Below are 15,877 nucleotides of genomic sequence, written 5' to 3'. Positions count from 1 at the left end.
TTGCTTAGTTACTTTTTGGAAACCAGACCACAGCAATGCAGCTGTTTTGGAAATCAACAGCAGTAATGCATGGGAGGCAATACTGTTGCAAGGGCTAAAATGGAAATATCCCCCTTCAGACAAGTCCTATGAATCTATGAAGTTCAATCTGAGCAGGGAAATCCTCAATATTCAAGATTTTTACACACAGTATAAATACTATGAACAGTATATATATATTTTTTTCACATCAAATTGAGTTAAACCCTACTTTGTTCATGGAACATTACTGTAAAGCTCAGATAAAGAACAACCAGAAAACAGCAAAGAGATGGAGTGGATTCTATGGTACATCCTCTTCTCACAAAAAAAAAATAAAAAAAAAAAAAAAAAAAAGGAAGAAGGTCAAATTGAATGCATCTTCTCTCTGGGGAGCATGCGCTCACATAATGACCCTCTGTAGATTCAGGCTTGAAGAGCAGCTTGCAGTAGCTGCTTTCGCTTCTCAAACAGTATTAGCACGCTGACCTGCAATGCACCAGTACACATCTACACAGATGAGTGAAGCTAGATTTTGTTCCACATAGATCCTCGGCCCCACATGAGATATCAGCAGTTGTTTTGATGCCTAACTTTTCAGGATCAAACAGTTAAATAAATTTTGCTCGCATAGAAATTCATGATAGCAGGCAAATCCAAACCTGGGCTGTCCTAAACCATGTGGAAGGCCATCCTACTTTTAAAACATATGCCCTTGTGTTGCCCATAGTTGAGAAAAATCTACTCTGTGACTCCTACTGAAGGACCTTTACACCTGCACCTGCAGGTGTGTTATTGCAGAAAGACGATCCTTGTTTTAAATCCTTAGAGATTCTCAGCACTGTGAGAAATTTATTCTGCTGTTATTTTTTGTGTTGTCTAAATAAATGCAGTGTTTCTCCCTGCTCAGCATGCTGAATCCCATATCCTGTTTCCCAAGTCTCATTCTGAAAGGCTGGGGACTTGACACAAGTGTTTCACTACTGTCTGATAATTTGGTTGATATGAACAAAAATTCCTATGTTCTTTACTGAATTTCCTTCAATTAAAGACCCTCAAGGAGTAGTAGGTTAAGGTAACTGCTGCATATTTTGTTTCTTAAATACCTCAACAACTTTCCCCTTTCTGCTGAGCTTGTCCTCCCTACTTCATCCTGCTTTGGTCTTTTCCTCCTCCCTGAGCAGAAAATTTAAGTAGTGAGACTGCTGATTTATGTACCACAGGAACAGGGAGGAGATGGTAAGGGAAATGGGAATTATGGTGGCATGCAAATCACCAACAATGGTTTCTCCCTGCCAGCCTAAGGCCACAGCAGCTGCATCGCACCACCACTTGTCACAATGAAATGGTTCTACAAGTAGCAGATTCTTCCCCTCTGACACAGCGCAGAAAACAATTTTATGTGACTGCAATATTCACTTCCACTATCATTTTTACCTTTCTCTCCTTCCCTTTGACACTGTATCTTTTATAGTGAGAAATCAGTTTGTCACAAAAGAAAATTAAAATCAAAACAAAGAAACAAACAAAAGAAACTACAAGTCCCCACATGCCGCCAGTGGCATCTTTTTTTTTTTTTTTTTTCTTCCCTGGCTATCTTTATATATATCTACAGAACTATGATTAGCACAGAGTAGGGAAAAATGGTCTAACTTTCAACTAGTACTGTTAACCATTTGTTAATTTGCCTACAGCAACACAGATTCCAGTGTCAACCAGAAAACTGCCCCCCAAAAGCTACGGAAATGCTTGTTCAATTGGATCATGCTGCCATAGCCAAACAGTTAAGAGGGAATATCTCAGCTGTGGAGGGCTTTGCACTCTAAACTTTTGGGAATAGAAAGCATAATGAAGAGAAGGTGTGAGTGTTTTGACATTATCATATCAGACAACTCAGTGTATACAGAAAGCTGTGCAAATGACAGCAAACCTATCTTCTAGTGCAGATAAGAATAAAGTAATTTGTAGGCTATGATAGCTCTTACCCAGAAAGACTTATGCAAATTGGGTGGATAAGTGAACATGATAATAAATCATGTAAAATATAGGCTAAATAGTTGAAATTTTGTGTGTACAGTTATCCCACATGTACATGAATACATACATAATTTGCAAATGTAATTGTAGTGATTGTATATGCAGATGAATCCACTGTATGGCCAAATTACACAATAACTTGCTACAGGCATGCATAAATAAACACATCACAGTATTACTAATTTGTTCACATAATACTAACGCATACTTGAAATGCAAATGCAGTCCTGAAAACCTGATTGAGCTAGATGGTAGCAGACTCTTAATCCAGTCCACTCAAGGTCTACTTTCTGTTTGTGTGGTTTGTTTTCAGAAAGCTAGGACTCATTTCCTCAGCAGCAGGTAGGTTATCAGGTGAGTACTTCTTGTATTCTGAAATGGAAATAAGAAAGAAGCCACACAGATAGGTGGACAACGTGGCCCAGTGATACAGAGGGATACATGAGCGAGTTCTTGGAAGCTTTTTGCAACGAGCAACGTACTTCAACACCACATGCTTCTAGTTTGCTTCTAACACAAGGCTGACTAGAGCTATGGAGGTTAGTTATACCATCAGAACGGATTGACCTTACACCTTGCTCTGGCTACTGAACTGGTACACAGTTCAGTATACATACTGTATATACATACATAGAGACTGCACACGCGTAGCAAGGTGCTGAGCACCAAGGTCCTGGTTTTCTCTCACAGCAGATCCTTGGTAGTTTTCTTTTACTGCAATGTACGTTAGAGAGGAATAAGATTCAGAACAATGTAAAATACCAGGCTCTTTTTTTTTTTTTTTTAACAGTGCACTGCTTCTTTTAACTAAAGCTAAAAGAAATATCTGTTCTTACTGTCTCTGTAAGAGTGCAATGGAACATGTTATTGTTGATGTTCCACGGAAAGTAGCACATTATTCTTTGAAGGTCTAAAAACTTAGCTTCTTATATCAGTATGTTTGCGTCTCAGGCAAGCTGTAACTTCAATCAGGAACAAAAGCAGATTTTCTCAGGGCTATAGCTGTACCAGAATATCACAGTCTTCCTATCTATGAAGTTGTGTGAAATGCCATGACTTGTATAGCTAGCACTGAAATACTTTCTTGGCAATAGGTAAAATACATCTTACTTAGAGCCTTATTTTAGCTGTAAAACAGACATCAGAAAATATGGAAGCATTCTCTATTTTTTTCAGAGGGCTCTTACCTGCCACACGGTCAGTTGCTAGTAGCTATGTAGAACAGATTTTGCTGGTCTAAACATTCTCTGTTTCAAAGGGACTAGATGGAGAATAAACAACTACCCAGTGGGAATATTGATGCCACAATCTGTCCTTCAGGGATTATTTTAACTTGCATCAGAGCTATGTAAGCTACACCTAGAGGTTTGTATTCATGGTTTCAAACTCTAATTGCTTCATGGTACTTTTAATTAAAATTGTACAAGTTCAGTTATTTATGTGCTTGACTAACCCACCCAATTTGACTAAAACTCCTGTCTACTTTAGAGAAATATGTGATAGATAATGCAAGTTAGAGTAACCTTGGATACTAGTGTAATCGATGACCTCCTTAGAACCACATTTTTTCACAGACCCAAGTCTGAAACATACTGAGCACCAGCACTGCCTTGCTCTCCCTAGTCCACACCATATCCACCTTGATCTGTGTCCATCTGAGGGGAATTCTCTCTGCACTATTTTGGGAATCCCACCCTGTAATTAAGGTGGGATTTTGCCATTCAGCATTACAAAAAGGTCATTAAAATCTAATTCACTGAAGTCTGAAATTTTGCCAAGGGCTTTCTTCTGCCCAGAAACACAGAACCAGCTTTTTAATGGAGGATAAAGACAAAAGACAATGGCATTCCTGAAGTTCATCTGGGAGTGTGTGGAAAAGTTTGAAAAAGCCTTACTATTTTTCTTTCCTCATGGTGCATTACTAAGGATATTTACTTGAAGACAGAGTCTTTGTTTAAGTATTCATCTCTTTTTCTACTTATTAAAAATCTGAAATCCTAATCCTCTGTTTGTGACATTACAGCAGGACTGCTGTGGAAATTATTACCCTGCCAAAATTTGGAGGACTGTAACACCAGGTAGAGAATAAACAGGAGAGGCGGATGAACTGTTGGGAAACAAGGACCCCTTTTTATCTAAATATTTTCATTAATAAAGAACAAGGGAAGTAAAGTACATGACATGTTTCTGAGGGCCAGCTGCTCTGTTAACCAAGAATTCAGGATGATGAAGTGTGAAAGGGCCATGTCACTCATAACAGCACGACTTTTTCTTTTTTTCTTTTTTATAATCTAAACCTTCGGCTCCTATGATTTATTTACATACCTCAATATTCTTTTCTTTGAAGTCCACAGGCACCAGTGGCAGGTACAACCACAGATAGTCCTTTGTTGTGTAGGGTTCCTGACTGACCTCCAGAAACCTCTGTCAAGGTCACAGTATTGTATGTTACCTTAAAAAAATCCAGAGTTCTCCAAAAATCAAGATATTACAAGAAATTGTAATCTCTATATTTGGTGTCTGACTTCTATATTTCTACAATAACTTGTGTTTCAAACTTTTCATTCATAACTGTGATGGCTAGATACATACATCAGACGAAAGCTAACATTTTCATATGGCATTTAACCCCAAAGAACTGGGACTTGAGTGAAAACACTGAATGTGAAATGATAATGGGCAGGTTTTAACCCCTCAGTAGCAACTGTTTGCTGCTGTCTGATAATGGCCTATGGGACAGGCCTTGAAGATCAGCAGCAGCACTGGACTTCCACTGTATGTGCATTTTGTTGATAGAAGAGAAACCACTGCAAAGGAAAGCTGGCTGGGCTAAGAGCCATCAAAAGTAGTATGAAAGAGGAAAATATAATGATAAAAAAGTAGCTGTATTATTTAAGGTATATAAGGGAATGACTGGGAATAGGAGCAAGTTCCAAAAGCAAATCAAATGTATTCTCTTCTGACAAGTGGTATCAAGCAGGTAAAACAAAAAAGTACATAGATTTTTTTTTTCCTAAAAAATTAATGAAAAGGAAGTAATATATTTTAAGTATTTTCTAAGATAAATCAAGACAAATCACAGAAGAAATTATTAAAAAAGAAAAGAAGCTAAGATTTTTAGCTAATACTGTCCAAGGTATGTTAAAGCAAAGAAAGATGTTAAGAAGAGCATAGGTCCAACATGCAAGATTTACAGCCAGGTATCAAAGATTATAAATTATACAGTGGATGTATCAAGTAGTTGGAGAATATACAACAGATTTCACAGTAAAGGATAGCAGCTGCCTTGCAAGGGATATCTTCTCAAGAAGAGATCATTACCAGTGTGGTCCAGAGAGAGCTGTAGAGAAATCTGATACTTTACTCACTGTTGCTTATGAAGCATAATCATAAGATAAAACTGTTGCACACAAAACTAGAGGTAGTATTTTACCAGAACCTTTTGTCTCCCATTTCATGAGACTTTCCAGTTGAAAATACACAGAAAAGAATACTGACAGATATACACAGGTAGACAATAGAGTGAAAATTATAAACCTTATTATAATTAATTGTCTTATTATCATATATTTTTTTTCCAGTGCAATCATTACTCTGTACTTTGGAAACTGACTGTATCAGGTCCATCAGCAATGGTGATGAATCTCTCTAAAATGCTGAAGAAAGCCATCACATTCTAAACATGAATGACTAGATGTAATCTAATTCTGTGTTAGTAACTGAGCTACCTCCACATTTTCACTCCAAGTTTTCAGGTGTGTGTTTGTGTGTGTGGAAAGGAGTACAACTACAATGTTTGCTTGAATCGGCTGACATAAATTAAAAATCCAGACGATGGTGAAAGCAGAGCAGAGCTAAACTAAGCAAGAATGAGCAATCTGAATCAATTAGATCTTGTAGGCAAGAACTGCTCTTCTATTCACACAGCTCACTGCATGATGCAGCCTGAATCATGCCTGAGAGCTATGAGGACAGCCTGTCTATAGCTGACTGAATGGCATTACTAACATGTAGGAGGAAAGGAGACATGATATCACAGTTTCCTTTACTTGGCCATGGAATAGGGAACAATTCCCTACCAGCAGAGCTGAAAAGACCCTATACCTTGTGAAGATCCTAGAAGCAGAAAATGCAAAGACCACAGGCAGAGTTCCTGGCTCCTGCTACACATTTATTTGGATTAGAAGGGCAGAAAGCATACATGAGTCTTCAAATCACACACATTTATGTACACAGTTTAAAGACATCTGCAACTTTCATGTCATGGTTAACTCTTAGTCACAGAAGCATAGGATATGACTTGGTAGGGTTCACTACTGGGCTCTCCTTCAAAAAGTGGCTTGGAAAAAGTAGTTCTGGGATTTCTGTGCACGTTATTTATTTCTCCTTAATCCATCTCACAAAGGCTTGGCTTATGAATCAGTTTTGTTAGTAGTATCTCCAGTCCCATTCATCTGTTCATTGTTCACTCTGTTTGAACCTTGAGAGGACAGGTAAACATTTCCCCTCCATCAGGCTAAACAGTGGAACAGGGATTGGCATGTTCTCCCAAAGATGCAGAACTAACATTTGCACTGATGGCTGCAGAATGCAACAAGCAGGATTTTATCAGACTGTTCTGGAGGTGATGAACCAAAATTAAGAGACTTCCACTCATCATCTCAGAACTGCCTTGGGTTAGCAGTTCTGCTGGAAATCAAATGCAAGGGTTTCCCTCTCTCCTTCCCTGTTTCTCCCAAGTGAAAATCCACAGTTTGGGGTGGAAAACTCCAAAGTAATATTTTTCAGTTTGGAACTCTTTCGGTATTGTACACATTTTTAGTTCAGAGGTTGAACGCTCCCAAATTTATCCTAATGGCAACTTGTATTTTATATATGAATCTTCACAGCAGTCTTTGTTCTGGGGGAAATATTCTGGTGGTAACAAGGCCAGCAGGTATCATGAACAGTTAAGTCAGGTTGTGAAACCTGACTCATAGAAAAGTCAGCATGGGTCACTGAAGCTCAGGCACCAGGGAAGCATTTCACTACGTTGACTTTTCCAACTTGATATTGGGATATTTTCATAGGCAGCAGAAACTTTCAAAAACAAATACTGAATGTTTAACTGGAGACACAGGTTTCCACTGAAAAGCAACGGCAGATTCATAGAATATTTTCAACCAGTCATGAAAAAAGAACATTACTGTTAAAAAATAACCATATGATTTATGTAATATTGGTCCAGTTAAATGGGAACCATCTCTTTTCAAAGCAGCAATATAGCTGAAGTTAAAATGTTTAGGACAAGGGTATTTTTCTTTTTTTCCACAGAAAATCTTATAACATCATTTTAATGAAAACACAGCACAAAAAGTTCAGTCTTAGCAAGGAATTAGGAGGAGAGAGGGGAAGTGGACGTATGGAATTGGAATGCATTCTCTGCCTTCTTAACATTGTGAATTTTAAAACGTTTTTCACACATATCATAATTGTAATCAGACATTTATCAAATAATACAATTTTCAAGAGTGTAGGAGCATCATTATTATTATTAAGTGATTTTAGCCTTTAAAGGATCTCTCCTACTTTGGATGAAAACCTTTGATTATAACACAATGTGCTGACCACTAGTAGCCTTCTGCATATATAATTATGTCTTCTTTTAGTAAAAGTGTAACGACATTCCCCCTGGAGCTCAGACTTTTTCTTTTTCCTTCATGTTATAAGGATTAGTTTAAATTAGTGGGATGTTGGCTTAGCCTTCCCGCTATTGTTAAACAAACAAACAAACACACACAACCTTGAATTCTGGTGTATGGTTAAACCAAGAGCGTTCAGTCATGAATTACTGTCACATTGCACTAACATGACATGAAGAAGCAATACAGACCATCCATGCTAGAGAGCTCATAGTGGAAGACTGTAATTAGATCTTATATGTATTTAAATGAAGCTGTACTGGCAAGGGAAGAAGACAATAATAAAGAAAGGCAAGGTTTTTTTTTTTTTTTTTTTTTTTTTTTTTTTTGTTGATGGTGTTTTTTTTTGTATTTGTAGCACATGTAAGTACTCTATTCAGTTTACAGCACCTGGTACGAAGAAAGAACAAAACACCTTACTGCAGGAGAAAGAATACCCTGTGTAATAAACAGACTAGCTGTTTATAGAGATTATCTTAATTAAATTTTTCTTTAACCTGCATTAACAAACCCCTGTAAACTATCACCTACAGCTAGACTATTTTGAAGATAAATGAAAGACTGTTCACAGCTGTATACACTTCACCACATAAATGCAGAACAAAGCTGTTTTGAAAGCATCGTTATGAATAATGCATTGTTTTCAAATAACAAAGTGAATAAGGTAGTCAGCCCGTAAAAACATGAAATTGGATAATTTTCAATCAATCACCAAATTCTCCACAATAAAGAAGGGATAGCAGTTTCTTGGAACGGAGGGAGGTCGTGCCCATAAGTGGGCTGAGTTCCTTGAAGGCTGCCAATGAAATACAAGATGGGGAAAACAGTTACAAATTTTGTGGAAGTTTCTCAAACAGCACTGTGATTGCATCATCATGCAGACTGTGTCTTTACCCACGTCAGTCTTTGAGATCTGCAAAAGGGGGAACTGGAGGGTAAAGCTGAAGCAGTAACAAATGAACGTCAGTTTCCACAATGTTGCACAATCTCTTCAAGGCAGTCTTTCCATTCCATTCCTAGACCTTTGGACTATATAAGAATTTCTGAAATAAACACTCTCCAGAACTCCATGTCTCCAGTTAGTGTTAGTACTCTGTGTTTGCTGCATTTGGTGATTCAGTACCACCTCAAATAGTAGGAATATGGATACAAGCATTCTGTCTTGCACATAACATTCACATTTAGCAAATACGTATTAACTATGCAACTCAGAAATTCTGCACCCTTTTCTCAAGGGAAAAAATAACTCCACATAGAATGAAACAAGTTTTATTCAAATAAAGACAACTAGATGAAGTTCTTCCATTTGAAATATTACATGTATATATTGGTGTAATTTTTAAATATACATATTATATATAACAATAGAACATATAATACAAATATAAAATATAACAACAATAATCTTGTGTAAACATATCTTTTACATGAATGTAATCATGTATGTTTAGGTGTATATACACCTATATGTTTTATATAAAACATATCTGATGGTGTAGTGGCTACCAAGCTAGAAATAAGAATAAGCCCTTAAGAGTGTCCTTTGTAATCACAGTTGCACAGTGTACATTGCAATTAAAAAGTTTGACTGGTGTGAAAAGCCATTCCTAAAGTAAAATTGTAGGTATAATTTCCACTGCTTTTAAGAAAAGCTAGAGTCCTGTAGTCCACAGAATGGACAGCCCATCCCTGTGGCAAGGGCAACTTTGTCACAGTAAGTTTTAGGCATTTGGAAAAACAACCGGAACAGTAAGAACACTTTCATTCTGAAGCTCTTTTCCTTTTAAAGTTAATACTTTCTGGAACAATACATGTAGAGAGAACTTCACTAAAAAACTACACCAAAATACCTCATGCCCTACCGAAATTTAATGAACAAGTGTTGTGTGCTACAAATCGCATCAGTATCCTACCATGCCATTGATCAGTCAATGATCTGTTTTAGAGACAGTGCCCTTAGGCCTTTACTGTGAACTCTGAATTTGATGGCATAACTGCTATAGAATATAAAAACTAAATACTGTTCAATTTTTGTCTAAAACCTTTGCTTTAGGAAATTAAACCCAAGGGAAAGGATTACTGTATGAATACTTTAGGCCATATTGGCCAAGTCCTGGAATACAGGACCTCAGCAAAAGGCATTTTATCTTATCACCTTTTCTTTCTCAGATAAAGGGTTTTCATATACACAAAAGTTACACTATGAAGTGTGATAGCTTAACCATGTGTCATGCACCTGAGACAGGATGTGCGGCACTTGTGGCCAGGTATGAGTAAGTATAGAATTTCACAAGTTCAGGAGGTAAGTTGCTGGAGGTTGAAGTCTAACAGGATTCATCTATGTAAACGGATGAAAGACGACTTCATAAATGCTGCTTAAGGAAAGGTGGAAAGGGTTTTTGTTTGTTTGTTTTCTCACTTTTTGTTTTTAAATCTTCACATCATACTTACCAAGATCCAGATCTAACGACATAGTTTTTTTCATCATTTCCCTCTATGGCATGTTCTGTAAATCACTGGAGATTTCATCCCACTCTCTCTTTTTCTTTGTTTAAAGTATTATTTAGAAATTACTAATTGTTATTCCATATAAATAGGTTCTTGTGCCAATCTGGGACACCAGGGTCCTGATGCAAAGCAAAGACTAATGATTTCTGCCTGTCATTTGAAAACACTTTAACAAGTAGTTTCACTTAATTGTACTTCATTTTCCTTGATAAATTTATGGGATGCCCAAAGCAAATGAATGTTGTTATTCTCTAACTGGTCAGCCACAAACCTATTCAATTTCACCCCAAATTTTGATCTCTTCTCACCTACCCCCATTTTCTACTTCCTTGGCATGACAAAGGCATCAGTGCATATTTTACTGTATTTCTAGGGAAAACTAAGTAAATACTTCAAGAGCTCTATCTTCAAAATAAGATATTTTTTTCTATTCAAATATCAACATTTCAGAAATGGCCGATTCATGTGTTATTAGAATAAAGAATATTTTTTATGTATATAAAAAAATATGTATAACAAAAATTTAATTTTAACTACTTGTATTTGGCTTTTTTAAAGTCTCCTCTTCCCTACTGAAAGAAAGCAAGCATTGTTTAATGACCTTAATGATAGATCATTAGGCTCTACTTTTCCATCTGCAACAAATCTGAAGAAAAATTACTATTACCGCCATCTATTTTTGTAATTCATCTCCTTATGAGCAATTTGTCTATAACCAACATGAAATTCTAGCCTAGTTTCTTAGACTAGCGTAGGTTTTTTTTTTTTTTTTTGTTCTCCTGAATAATAGCATAAAAATATTCCAGTTTTAAATATAATTTGTTAATATAAGGCTTGATTAAAAACAAACAAACAAAAACCACACCGTATGAAGAGTTTCATTTTAGCATCAGCAGCTGTGCTGTTTGCACACTTTCAGTCATAATATGGAAAAATACTGTTTCCGGGTATCTACTAAGAACATTTGTATTTCTTTACTGTTATCTGCTGTCATCTGATTTTTTCTTTCACATATAAAAAGCAGTTCTCACGGGTGGTTGGACAAATAGTCATTAGTTAAATCTCTGCTTTTTTGAGAACTTTTACCCTAAGAATAAATATTTTTACTGATAAGACTGTTATTTTTCCTATGTCCAATCTTGAGCTGGACACCTCAGATAGTATGTGACTGCAGGACCTTCAAGAAAATTTATGAGACATAAATATACTAACAGTTTATTAACTCTTTACTTCCACAGCAGCAAATAGCATTTCTTTATCACATTCAGAAGTAGTCAGGCTCATCTGAAAATTTTTGACCAACTAACTAAAAGAAGTATTCCACAAAAAGATACTTTTTTGTTTTTTTTACTATGACTGAGAAAAGCATTTTTGACCTGTTAAAGCAAAAGCTTAATTACATATTTGTTTCAATGGCTTGTTTATGTTCTTTGATATAAGCAGACTGCCTGCCTGTCCTCCCAGAATCTCTCTTGCGTTATAAACATTTCTGTTGAGTGCCATTGTGACTGTTTGGTAGAAACAAGCTGGTCAGACTTTATATTTCATTGCAGTTTCTGAGTTTACTGGAATTATGACTCTAGCAAATGGTACTGCTTCTCAAGGCCAAGGTAACCTTGATCAAACAAACAAGCAAAAACGCAACACAGAACTCCTGGAGCAAATATTAATAAATTAGCTATTTAGGGCAATCTGCTTTTTTGTTTTCTTGTAAACTAATGTTTTCCATCAAGATTATATTTATTACCTGCTTCCCCATTTGTTTCTAAAGTATTGGAAGCAAAGCCCCTGCTTCAGAAAATTACCACTATTAATGAAAACGTTTAAGCACCCATTTAAATGCCACTGAAGTCAATGGGAAATAGGCACTTATCTTCATGAGTCACATCCCTAGTGACTGTCTTACAGTCAACACTTTACTTCTTACTGGTGCTTGTCTTTGTTCAAAAACCAGTTAACGTTTGCCCCAACCTTAATGCCCTCAAGGCTCTTGTCTCAGGCCTACTCAAACCACACCAGCATTTCTCTTTCTAACCTCTTTACTCACACCTCCCCTATATTTGGATTGGATAAGGCATCATCAGTCTTTCTCAAACAGGAGAACACATTTTAACCCTTTCTCTCCATGGTCAATGCCTCAAAATTTTTAACTAGTCACTCATAGCTATTGCCAACTCAAGTAAGTTCTGAACTTCAAATATAAAGTGAAAACTTAACAACATGGATAATTTAGAATAGAGAAGTTCAGTTGGAAAGGACATTCAAAGATCATCAAGTCCAACTGGCTGATCACTTCACATCAGGCTAACTAAAAGTTAAAGCATGTTATTGAGGGCCAAATGCCTCTTGAACACCAACAGGCATCAACCACCTCTCTAGGAAGCCTGTTCCAGTGTTTCACCAAACCCTGCCTTTAGCATGTGCACTTGACAGCTTCCTCAAGTTGGTCCTATACATTACGGTGAGCCCAGAACTTGGGATATAAGGTTTCAGGGTTTATATTGCTTAATTACTACCCACAAAATAAACTATACTGCTTACACAACCAAAATAAAGGCCTACATTCAGGCTTCTTTAGTTAGATGCCTGTTTTATTGAAATGAAACAAAAAGAAACAATACAATCTACATACTGGTTTCACTGTCTACTTCAGTCTGTTTCAGATGAATTATTGACACTTTGATAGACAATTCTTTCTGTGTATTTAGATGACAATTTTTCCCATAATCACTTTTTTTTTTTAATTAAAATATACTTGATTTTTTTCATGCAATAAAAAAGTCATTTGGCTTGACTGCATCTAGCAATCATGTAGGATTCGCTTGTGAATTGTTCTTGGCATTTATCAAATACCAAAGGTAAATATGCATGATTCTATCAGCTTTTGCATTATAATCTAGTACTGTTATCACAGGCTAAGAACCACATTGTCATAAATGGGTGCAACTTCACCTACTTCTGTTACAACTTGTTTTGGCTTAAAAGCATTACACTACCTGTCTGTTCTTTCTTTCCATCTATCTATACTAAACTTACTTGTATCCCAACATAAATCTCCAGATGTGACCTACTTAAATTGCAGTATTTCAAACCATGGTTGGCATAATCAATTAAAACATTATCAATCTCTGTGTCATACCTCAAATCATGGCTACTTAATTTTTTTCATGAATAGAAGAAAAAGTTAAGAACAACAGCCCAAACTACCATCCGTTCTTCACAACAGAGAGTGCAGTCAAGTCTTTACTTGTAGCAATTGAACTCTTAGATATAAATGGTTACAATTACAGCATTTTATGAAAGATCCTCTGAATTCTGAAGTTCTGATAATGTTTTATTTCCTTCTAGCTTTATTATCATACTCTTCTTATACAATGAATAGCCATTTATTATCATTGGGTACTTCAGGAACATCAGAAAACATTTATGTCTCACTAAAACACACCTCTGAGCTAAATGTAGTCCATTGTATTTGTCATAAGACCACTAGAGAAAACTGTGTCCTTCCATGTTTAAAAACATATAAAAACAGTAAACACTGTAAAATAATTTTCATGAGGAATATAATTGCGTTACACGAGTCTGTCCCTTACAATAGGGACTCGTCATAGTAGCTGTTCACAACTTAAAACAGCATAGTGTACCATTGCAACATCTGCAGAGCCAGGCTGGGGACCAAGTGAGTACATTTCCCATCACTGGCTTTATGTTGTGTCCGAGCTCACTAAATAACTGCCACCACTTCACAATGGTGGCATACCTATGGTACTTGTATTCAGTGGTGGCTATGCAGAGTGGTGGTGGAAGGTGAAATGGATGCACCATAGCTCCTGCAGGAAGCGGGACAATTCTGGTAAAAGTGCTGCTGGGTGCTAAGCCAACGTGGGCAAGGAGATACCTAAATAACTAAATCACACTCAAAGTCCTGCAGTTCTTCCAATAAAATCAGTGAAAATGTTCAGGCACTTTTGACTCTAAAATGTCTTAGCAGAAAAAATCATGATTCCCTGCTTAGCTGATAAAGAGAATCGAGGATTTCTATTAATTTCCTCTTCTGCCTATCTCATACTAGGATTATCTCCTTTTCTCTTTCTTTTCAGACAAACACTTCATTACCTTGCAACATTTTATGTTATCACAATTTAAATAAATGCCAATAAAAGCAGTCATTATTTTTCTCTTTTCTAAGACAGCTCAGATTTAATTTCATTAAGATGAACCTTTTTCTAATTCTATATTTATACTTATCAGAATGTTTTGTACTTTTGAACTTAATTTGCGAATTAGCAGATCATTTTGCCAACCTGAACAAGAACTAGTTCAAAGGATATGACTAATTAAAAACTTACAGGAAAAAAAGATAACTTCATTTCCTATTCTCTTCTGAAATAGGGGAACAAGTATGAATAACAAACAAACAAACAAACACCAATCTCTTTTCTGCTTCAACAGAACACAGGAAATACTGAAAATCTTCTAAGCTTCTGATTTTGTCAGGTTTCTAACTCAGCTCTCACACTTTTGGATAGGGGTTGACAAAGGCTCCAAATACCTTCAGTGCCTACCCAAAGTGCAGACTTCAGGCTTTTATAATACAGCTACATTCTAGTTCCTTTTCAACATCAGAAAACAGATACAGCAAAGACTTTCATAATTTTGAAGTTCTTCAAACTTTTTATCTTAAGTCTCCATACTACTTCCCCAGAGCCTGGTGTACTAGGCACTTATATATTTTCTGAGGCTCTGAAACATGATTTCTGTAGTAAATACGAAGAGGTGGATTTTTTGTTTGTTGGTATGGTTTGTTTTTTTCCACCCAAAGAAAATAAATTCTTGAAAGAAGGAGGCTTGTGTCTTCTGTCCTTAGCAGTCACAACTGTCTTTGCAATTCAAGGGAACTCTTTCTTCCCTACTTCTCACCCCTCCCTTTCTTGGGAACCAATACCCAAATACTGGGGTTCAGTGCTTTACCTTTCTTCAGGGCTTGACAATTACTTTTTTGGAAGACTGGATGAGATAACTCAAAAGCTGTCATTAGTCCTCTCTTCCTAAAAGCATGACCATCAAAAAGAATTGCTTCCCTGTGCAAAGCAATCCAACTAATGTAGATTCATCTGTTTCTTACCATGATAACTCCTCTTTTCCAGCTCACATTTTACTGTGCTTCCAAACTATCCAGCTCCTTGGTTGAAAGACTGCAGCTTAATTCAGGAGTAGGAAGCAACTGGCAAAACTGGCAGCATTTCAAATACATTCCCTGAGGTTTTAGTCCCTAACTCTTATTCTGTGCCATGAGTGGCTGCAAGACAGTTATCACAGCTGGGGCAGATGGAGCTTGATGTTCTCCTCCCAGTTGATACAACCCACGCCTTTCCTTTGGGAGACTTCCTTCAAAACGTGGAAAAACAAGAACAAGCCATTAAGTTTCCTTTAAAAAAAGCAGAGCTATAACATTTCTTCTACTCTACGAGAATTCAAGGAATAGCAAGCTCAAGAATCTTCTTGTGTATCATGGACTCTGAGCTGTCCTCTCTTCTAGTTCAGCTGCAGCTGAGTGGATAAAAATCATTCATACAGCATAACTATTAGTCTTGAGATTTTGAGCCAGTGCAAAGAATTTCTGCCTCAAAACA

The 15,877-nt window shown here is 36.6% G+C and overlaps 1 protein-coding gene across 1 annotated transcript in view; it reads right to left on the bottom strand.

Annotated features, from left to right (window-relative positions):
* Window positions 1-6,349: 6,349 nt before the first annotated feature.
* LOC310889952 (uncharacterized protein) overlaps window positions 6,350-15,877 on the bottom strand; it is a 47,187-nt gene continuing 37,659 nt past the window's right edge. The window contains exons 1-2 of the transcript XR_014576937.1: window positions 15,370-15,871; window positions 6,350-7,181 (exon numbers count right to left, since the gene is read on the bottom strand). The gene's annotated coding sequence lies outside the window, so the exon portion shown is untranslated. Of the gene's footprint in view, window positions 7,182-15,369 lie in introns of the transcript that reaches the window.

Source organism: Anser anser (assembly GCF_964211835.1).
Source record: "Anser anser genome assembly, chromosome: Z".
Classification (NCBI taxonomy): domain Eukaryota; kingdom Metazoa; phylum Chordata; class Aves; order Anseriformes; family Anatidae; genus Anser; species Anser anser.
The sequence above is the reverse complement of the archived record's forward strand: the minus strand, read 5'-3'. Positions and strand labels throughout refer to the sequence as shown.